Below are 8,319 nucleotides of genomic sequence, written 5' to 3' on the forward strand. Positions count from 1 at the left end.
TTGTTTATCTGTTTTATACGTATAGTAGTGTGTATCTGTTAATCCAAAGTTTTTAACTTTTTAAAACTCACATAGTCCATCTATTCACAGAACTACATAAATTTCTGCTATTACAAGTACAGCAATTAATATAGTGACTGGGCAAATTGTAGAAAATCAAAAGTATTTGTTATGAATTAATATATGGCCCACTGGTCACTTACTCCAGCAATAATGGAAACATTCTCAGTCTTTCTAGCAATATTCCTCCAAGTTTTTCGCTACTTTACTTACTGTTGGACCCTTGTTTCTATTCTTAATTGCTCTTGGACAGTTTCATACAATGCTGAGACAACAGATTACTCTAACTGTAAATGAACTGTACCCTGGAAAGACTTCTGCTACTTGGGATTTGCTAGACCCTTATGGATTTAAGAAGGAGAAGTAATTTCTTCCTTATTTAGTGCTGACTGTAATTTTTCTTCTTTCTTCAATGTTTTTATTTTTGGTCATTTTCTCTGTGTTATATATTCCTTACAGAATAAATAGATACCTATCTCCTGTAAATATATTTAGCCAATTAAACTAATTTTAATATTTTTATTTTCCAGATAATTATATATAGGCTATTATGTTTCCATAGAGAGAAACTTCCACATTCACCTGCAAATGGTAATTGATGTCATTGCCAAAAACAGAATTATGTTCTATGAACTAAGAATCTACTGTTTTGTAAATTCTGAAATAAATAAAGCACAAGTTTAAAGATAGAATAAGTGATTAATGACATTTTGCTTAATGGAATAAAATTGCATCTTGCTTGAAGAGGAAAAACAAATAGAAGTCAACATTAGTGATGCTTGTGGGCTTGGCTTTGTTTTGGAACTATTATGGTGCAGGAAACCCTTAGCATCCTAAATAAGAGGTGGGGGAAGAACTTATGAGCTTATACAATTACCTTCTCTATTTTCAGGTGGGAAAAACAAGCACAGTGTAAACAGATTTTTAATTGCCCAAGATAGTAGTATACTTGTTTTTTTTTTTTAAATTATATTCTTCCTGACTACTCTATATTGCTGCCCCACATCAAGGTTAATTCATAAAAAAAGCAGACTTAACATTGTCTATGTGTTACCAACTGGCAATCAATCTTTCTAATTCTGAAGCCAACTTATGGATTAATTTTGATTAAATGAAATTGTTCCCAGGAGAGAATTGTAGAAATAAAACTAAAGTATGTTATGTCAAGATTTTCTGTTAAGTTTCAAATTGAATGAATTACTAAAGAAATGACAAGTTTTCCTTAGTTTAACAGATGTGGTATTTTGACTTGGATAGGGGAAAAAGATCAAAGAGACAGAGATAAATTTCCACTTTATCCTGACTTCATCAAAGTGCAGTAGAGTTTGACAAGCTCTTTTCTTTTACTAACTCCCACATCCCATAAATCTGAGCTGAGAATTCTCAATAAATGTCAAAATGAAACTTGTCACTTAGTTTTTCTTGCATGAACGATCCAATGAAGCATTTTCCAAACTAAAGAAAAATGCTATAATCCAGTTATAAATTAAGAGGCAATTACATCATGGAGATAGTTCCAAAATGACTGCTAGAACCTATTATCTGTGTTGCTTTAATTCTCTGGAGATTCCAGGACTTACTATGCAGACAGATATCATTCCTTGAACTATAATTGAAAGTTACATTTTTATGACAAATGCTCAGTGGTGTTCATGTATGTGATACTTTGTTGCTTCTTTCTTTTAGAAAGATGCTAGGATAAACAACCTAAAGATTAATATACAACTCTCTAGCTATATATAAAAATCATATTTCACTGGCATGCACTGACTTTACATCTAATCAAATAAAATGTCCTATATTTGGTCTACTTGTTAAGAATTAAATAGAGAACTACTTTTATTGCAATTATTTTTGGTTAATGGACTGAATTATAAGTGAGACAAAGGTAGATGGCTAGTTAGATGTCTGTTGTATTTCATTTATTCTTCAATAGGTTGGATTATGGAAGAATAATTTCATTTATCTTGAAGCATGAAAATCCATGTAACTTAAAATAGATGACACCTTCCTCCCTAGAAAATTTGAACTGATCCTTCATGGCATTTACCTTTCCTTCACAGAGAGCTATAAAATATCTACTGGCAGATGCACACAATTTTAGTGTGATTTTTTGTGTGTTTGTTTTAGCTATCACATTATTATTTACTATATTCCCCACGCTATACACACCTGTGACATTAATTTTGTAGCTGAAATTTTGTATCTTTTCATATCCCTCACCTATTTCTCTCATCTCCACATGCTCCTCCCCTCTGGTGACCACCTGTTTATTCTCTGTATCTATGACACTGTTTCTGCTTTGTTATTTTTGTTCTTTGTTTTATTTTTTAGATTCCACAGATAAATGAAATCATACAGTATTTGTCTTTTTCTGTCTGGCTTATTTCACTTAGCATAATACCCTGTAGGCCCATCCATGTTGTTGCAAATGGCAAGATTTCATTCTTTTTTGTGGCTGAGTAATATTACATTATATACACACACACACTCACACACCACATCTTTATCAATTCATCTATTGATGGGCACTTAGATTGGTTCCATATCTTGACTATTGTAACGCTGCAGTGAACATAGGGGTGAATGTATCTTTTTGAATTAGTGTTTTTGTTTTCTTTGATAAATACCCAAGAGTGAAATTGCTGGATATTATGGTAATTCTATTTTTAATTTTTTGAGAACCTTCATACTGTTTTCCATAGCGGCTGCACCAATTTATACTCCCATCAACAGTGCATGAGGGTTCCCTTTTCTCCAAATCTTCACCAATGTGTGTTATTTGTTATCTATTTGATGATAGCCATTCTAATAGGTGTGAGGTGATATCTCATTGTGGTTTTGATTTGCATTTCCCTGACAGTGCTGTTGAACATCTTTTCATGTGCCTGTTGTCCATCTGTATGTCTTCTTTGGAAAAATGTCTACTCAGGTCCTTTGCCCATTTTTAAATTTTTGTTGTTGTTGTTGAGTTGTATGAGTTCTTTGTATATTTTGACTATATCATTTGTAAATATCTTCTTCTATTCAGTCGGTGGCCTTTTCATTTTGTTGATAGTTTCCTTTGCTATGCAAAATCTTTTTAGTTTGATTTAGTCCCATTTGTTTAATTTTGCTTTTTTCCCCCTTGCCCAAGGAGAAATCTCCAAAAAGTATTGCTAAAACTGATGTCAAGGAACATACTGACTGTTTTCCTCTAGAAGTTATGTCAGTCTTACATTTAAGTCTTTAACCCATTTTGAGTTTATTTTTGTATATGATGTGAAAGTAGTTTAGTTTGATTCTTTTGAATGTAGCTGTTCAGTTTTCCCAACACCATTTATTGAACAGGCTGTCTTTTCCCTATTCTATATTCTTGCCTCCTTTGTTGTAGATTGATTGACCATATAAGTGTGGGCTTATTTCTGGGTTGTCTATTCTGTACCATTGATCTGTTTTTCTGTTTTTGCACTGGTACTGTACTGTTTTGAATACTGTAGCTTTATAGTATAACTTGAAATCAGGGAGCATGATACCTTCTCTTGTTCTTCTTTCTCAAGATTGTTTTGGCTATTTGGGTCTTTTGTGTTTCCATACAAATTTTAGAATTATTTGTTCTGACTCTGTGAAAAAGGCCATTGGTATTTTGATAAGGATTGCACTGAATCTGTAGATTGCCTTAAGTAATATGGTCACTTTAACAATATTAATTCTTCCAATCCATGAGCATATTTTTTGGGGTTGTCTTCAATTCCTTTCATCAGTGTCTTGTAGTTTTACAAGTACAGGTCTTGCCTCCTTAGTTAGGATAATTCCTAACTATTTTATTCTTTTGAATGCAATTGTAAATGGGATTATTTTCTTAATTTCTCTTTCTGAGAGTTCATTGTTAGTGTACAGAAGTGCAACAAATTTTTGTATATTAATTTTGTATCCTGCACTTTTACCAAATTCATTGTTGAATTCTATTCGTGTCTAGGTGGTGTCTTTAGGATTTTCTATATATGGTATCATGTCATCTGCAAACAATGACAGTTTTACTTCTCCCTTTCCAAATTTGATTTCTTTTATTTCTTTTTCTAGTCTGATTGCTGTGGTTTGGACTTCTAATACTATGTTGAATAAAAATGATGAGGGTAGGCATCCTTGTCTTGTTCCTGATCTTAGAGAAAATGCTTTCAGCTTTTCACCATTGAGTATGATGTTAGCTGTGTGCTTACCATATGTTGCCTTTATTATGTTGAGTTATGTTCCCTCTATACCCACTTTGTGGAGAGTTTTTATCCTAAATAGATGTTGAATTTTGTCAAAACGTTTTTTGCATCTATTGAGATGATCATATGATTTTTATTCTTCAGTTGTTCAGTATATCACATTGAATGATTCATGGATATAGAAAAATCCTTGCATCCCTGGGACAAATCTCACTTGATCATTGTTTTTGACCCCTTTAATGTGTTGTTGAATTTGGTTTGCTAATATTTTGTTGAGGATTTTTACATCTATGTTCACCAGTGGTATTGGCCTATAATTTTCTTTTCTTGTGATGTCTTTGTCAGTTTTGGTATCAGGGTGATGCTGGCCTTATAAAATGAATTTGGAAGTGTTCCTTTCTCTTTAATTTTTTTTGGAATAGTTTGTGAAGGATAGGTGTTAACTCTTCTCCAAGTGTTTGTTAGAATTCACCTGTAAAGTTATCTAGCCCCGGAATTTTCCTCATTGGGAATTTTTTTAAATAACTGATTTAATTTCATTACTGGTATTGGTCTGTTTATATTTTGTATTTCTTCCTGATTCAGTCTTGGCAGATTGTACATTTCTAGGAATTTGTCCATTTCTAGGTTTTCCATTTTATTGGCGTATAATTGTTTGTAGTAATCTCTTATGATCCTTCATATTTCTGTGGTTTTGGTTGTAAGTTTTCCTTTTTCATTTCCGTTTTACTGATTTTTGCCCACTCTCTTTTGTTTTCCTAATGAGCCTGGCTAAAGGTTTATCAACTTTATCTTTTCAAAGAACCAGCTCTTAGTTTCATTGACTTTTTTCTATTTCATATATTTTTTTGTCTCTATTTCATTTATTTCTGCTCTGATCTTTATTATTTCTTCTACTTACTTTGGGTTTTGTTCAGTCTTCTTTTTCTAGTTCCTTTAGGTGCAAGGTTAGTTTTTTTTTTTTTTTTTTGACATTTTCTTGTTTCCTGAGAGAGTCTTGTATCACTATGAGCTTTCCTCTTAGAACAACTTTTTCTGTATCCCATAGATTTTGGATTGTTATGTTTTCATTTTCATTTGTCTTGAGGTATTTTTCATTTCCCTTTTTAATTTCTTCAATGATCCATTGTTGTTTAGTGGCATAGTGTTTAACCTCCATATGTTTGTGTTTTTTGCAGTTTTTTTCTTCTTGTGGTTGATTTGTAGTCTCATGGCATTGTGGTTGGAAAAGATGCTTGATATGATTTCAGTTTTCTTAAATTTACTGAGGGGCAGAGTCAAGGTGGCAGACAAGGAGGATGTGGAATTTGTGTCTCTGCACAACTAGGGCAAGTACCAGACACTGGTGGGGGACCATGGACACCTAAGGGGATGGAGGAACCCCCAGCGACTGGGTAGGGCATGGGACGTGGGGAGAGTGAAGGGGGAGGAGAAGTGGAGGTGGGATGGGACTGGCACCCCTGGGGGTGGCTGGGGGAGGGGAAGGGATCTCATGCCCGAAGGGGGAAATTGGGGAACCATTGGGAGGGCAGAGGATCAAAAGGGAGTGTGGCCAGGTTTCCCCTGCCCACTTGGGCCCCCAGGAGCCTTCTGAGATCCTGGGCCTCATCCTCTGCCCACCGAGGCCCCCTCCAGCCATGCAGGTCCTGAGGGAGTGGGAGGGAGGGAAGGGGGAGCAAAAGTAAAAGCCGGACCTCAGGGACCGGCACCCCTGAGGGGTGGCTGAGGGAGGGGATGAGTTCCTGCACCCAGTGGGACTCACCCAGGGTTAGGGGTCCAACAGGGATGGGGGAGACCCTGGGAGGGGAGTGCGGAGGAATGGAAGGGAACGCGGCCAGCACTTCCTCTGCCAACTTAGGCACTGGGGAGCCTGTTGGGCTTATGGGCCTAATCCTCTGCCCTCGGAGCCTCCCTCCTGCTGCACAGAGCCCAATCCCTGCCCCTACACCCTCACCCAGGGCCCTACCTCACACTCAGAGACCCCCTCTGAGACCCCCTCCAATGTGCTGGACCTAAACCCCACACACACACTCACCCAGGGCCCTACCTCCAAACTCCAGAACTCCAAACTCCAGAGACCCTCCTTGGACATGCTGCCTCTCCCCTTCCATGCAGGTCCTAAGGAGAGGCCCCGCCCCACGCTTGAACGTCACCCCACCTAGGCCCCACCACCAAGACCTTTTCCAGTCCTGAGCATAGGCCCCGCCCCACTCTCAAACATCACGACCCCACCTTATCTTTGATAAAGGAGGCAAGAATATACAATGGAGAAGAGACAACCTCTTCAATAAGTGGTGCTGGGAAAACTGGACAGCTACATGTAAAAGAATGAAATTAGAACACTCCCTAACACCATATACAAAAATAAACTCAAAATGGATTAAAGACCTAAATGTAAGTCCAGACAGTATAAAACTCTTAGAGGAAAACATAGGCAGAACACTCTATGACATAAATCACAGCAAGATCCTTTTTGACCCAACTCCTAGAGAAATGGAAATAAAAACAAAAATAAACAAGTGGGACCTAATGAAACATAAAAGCTTTTGCACAGCAAAGGAAACCATAAACAAGACAAAAAGACAACCCTCAAAATGGGAGAAAATATTTTCAAATGAAGCAACTGACGAAGGATTAATCTCCGAAATATACAAGCAGCTTATGCAGCTCAATATCAAAAAAACAAACAACCCAATCCAAAAATGGGCAGAAGACCTAAATAGACATTTCTCCAAAGAAGATATACACATTTCCCACAAACATATGAAAGGATGCTCAACATCTAATCATCAGAGAAATGCAAATCAAAACTACAATGAGGTATCACCTCACACTGGTCAGAATGGCCCTGATCAAAAAATCTCCAAACAATAAATGCTGGAGAGGTTGTGGAGAAAAGGGCACCCTCTTGCACTGTTGGTGGGAATGTAAACTGATACAGCCACTACGGAGAACAGTATGGAGTTTCCTTAAAAAGCTAAAAATAGAACTTCCATATAACCCAGCTATCCCACTACTGGGCATATACCCTGAGAAAACCATAATTCAAAACGAGTCATGTACCACAATGTTCATTGCAGCACTATTTACAATAGCCAGGACATGGAAGCAACCTAAATGTCCATCGACAGATGAATGGATAAAGAAGATGTGGCACATATATAGAATGGAATATTACTCAGCCATAAAAAGGAACGAAATTGAGTTATTTGTAGTGAGGTGGATGGACCTAGAATCTGTCACACAGAGTGAAGTAAGTCAGAAAGAGAAAAACAAATACTGTATGCTAACGCATATATAGGGAATTTTAAAAAGCGGTACTGATGAACCTAGTAGCAGGGCAGGAATAAAGACGCAGATGTAGAGAACAGACTTGAGGGCACGGGGGAAAGGGGAAGCTGGGATGAAGTGAGAGAGTAGCATTGACATATATACACTACCAAATGTAAAATGGATGGCTAGTGGGAAGCTTCTGAATAGCACAGGGAGATCAGCTTGGTGCTTTGTGACGACCTAGAGGGATGGGATAGGGAGGGTTGGAGGGAGGCTCAAGAAGGAGGGGATATGGGAATATATGTATACATATAGCTGATTCACTTTGTTGTACAGCAGAAACTAACACAACATTGTAAAGCATTTATACTCCAATAAAGATGTGGAAAAAATAATTTATGGAGAATTGATTTGTGGCCTAGCATATGATCTATCTTGGAGAATGTTCCATGTGCAGTTGTAAAGAATGTGTATTCTGCTGCTTTTGGACTGATAATCTATATATATTAATTAAGTCTATCTGATCTAATATGCTGTTTAAGACCAGTATTTTTAAATTGATTTTCTGACTGGTTGACCTGTCCATTGATGTAAGTGGGGTGTTATGTACCGTACTATGATTGTGTTACTGTCAATTTCTCGTTTTGTTTGTTAATATTTGCTTTATGTATTTAAATGTTCCTATGTTGGGCCCATATATATTTATAATTGTTATATTTTCTTGTTGGATCGATCCCTTTATCCTTATGTAATGTGCTTCTTTGTCTCTTGTTACAGTCTTTTTGTTTTAAAG

The sequence above is a fragment of the Balaenoptera musculus genome, chromosome 10 (assembly GCF_009873245.2).
Source record: "Balaenoptera musculus isolate JJ_BM4_2016_0621 chromosome 10, mBalMus1.pri.v3, whole genome shotgun sequence".
Taxonomy (NCBI): Eukaryota; Metazoa; Chordata; class Mammalia; order Artiodactyla; family Balaenopteridae; genus Balaenoptera; species Balaenoptera musculus.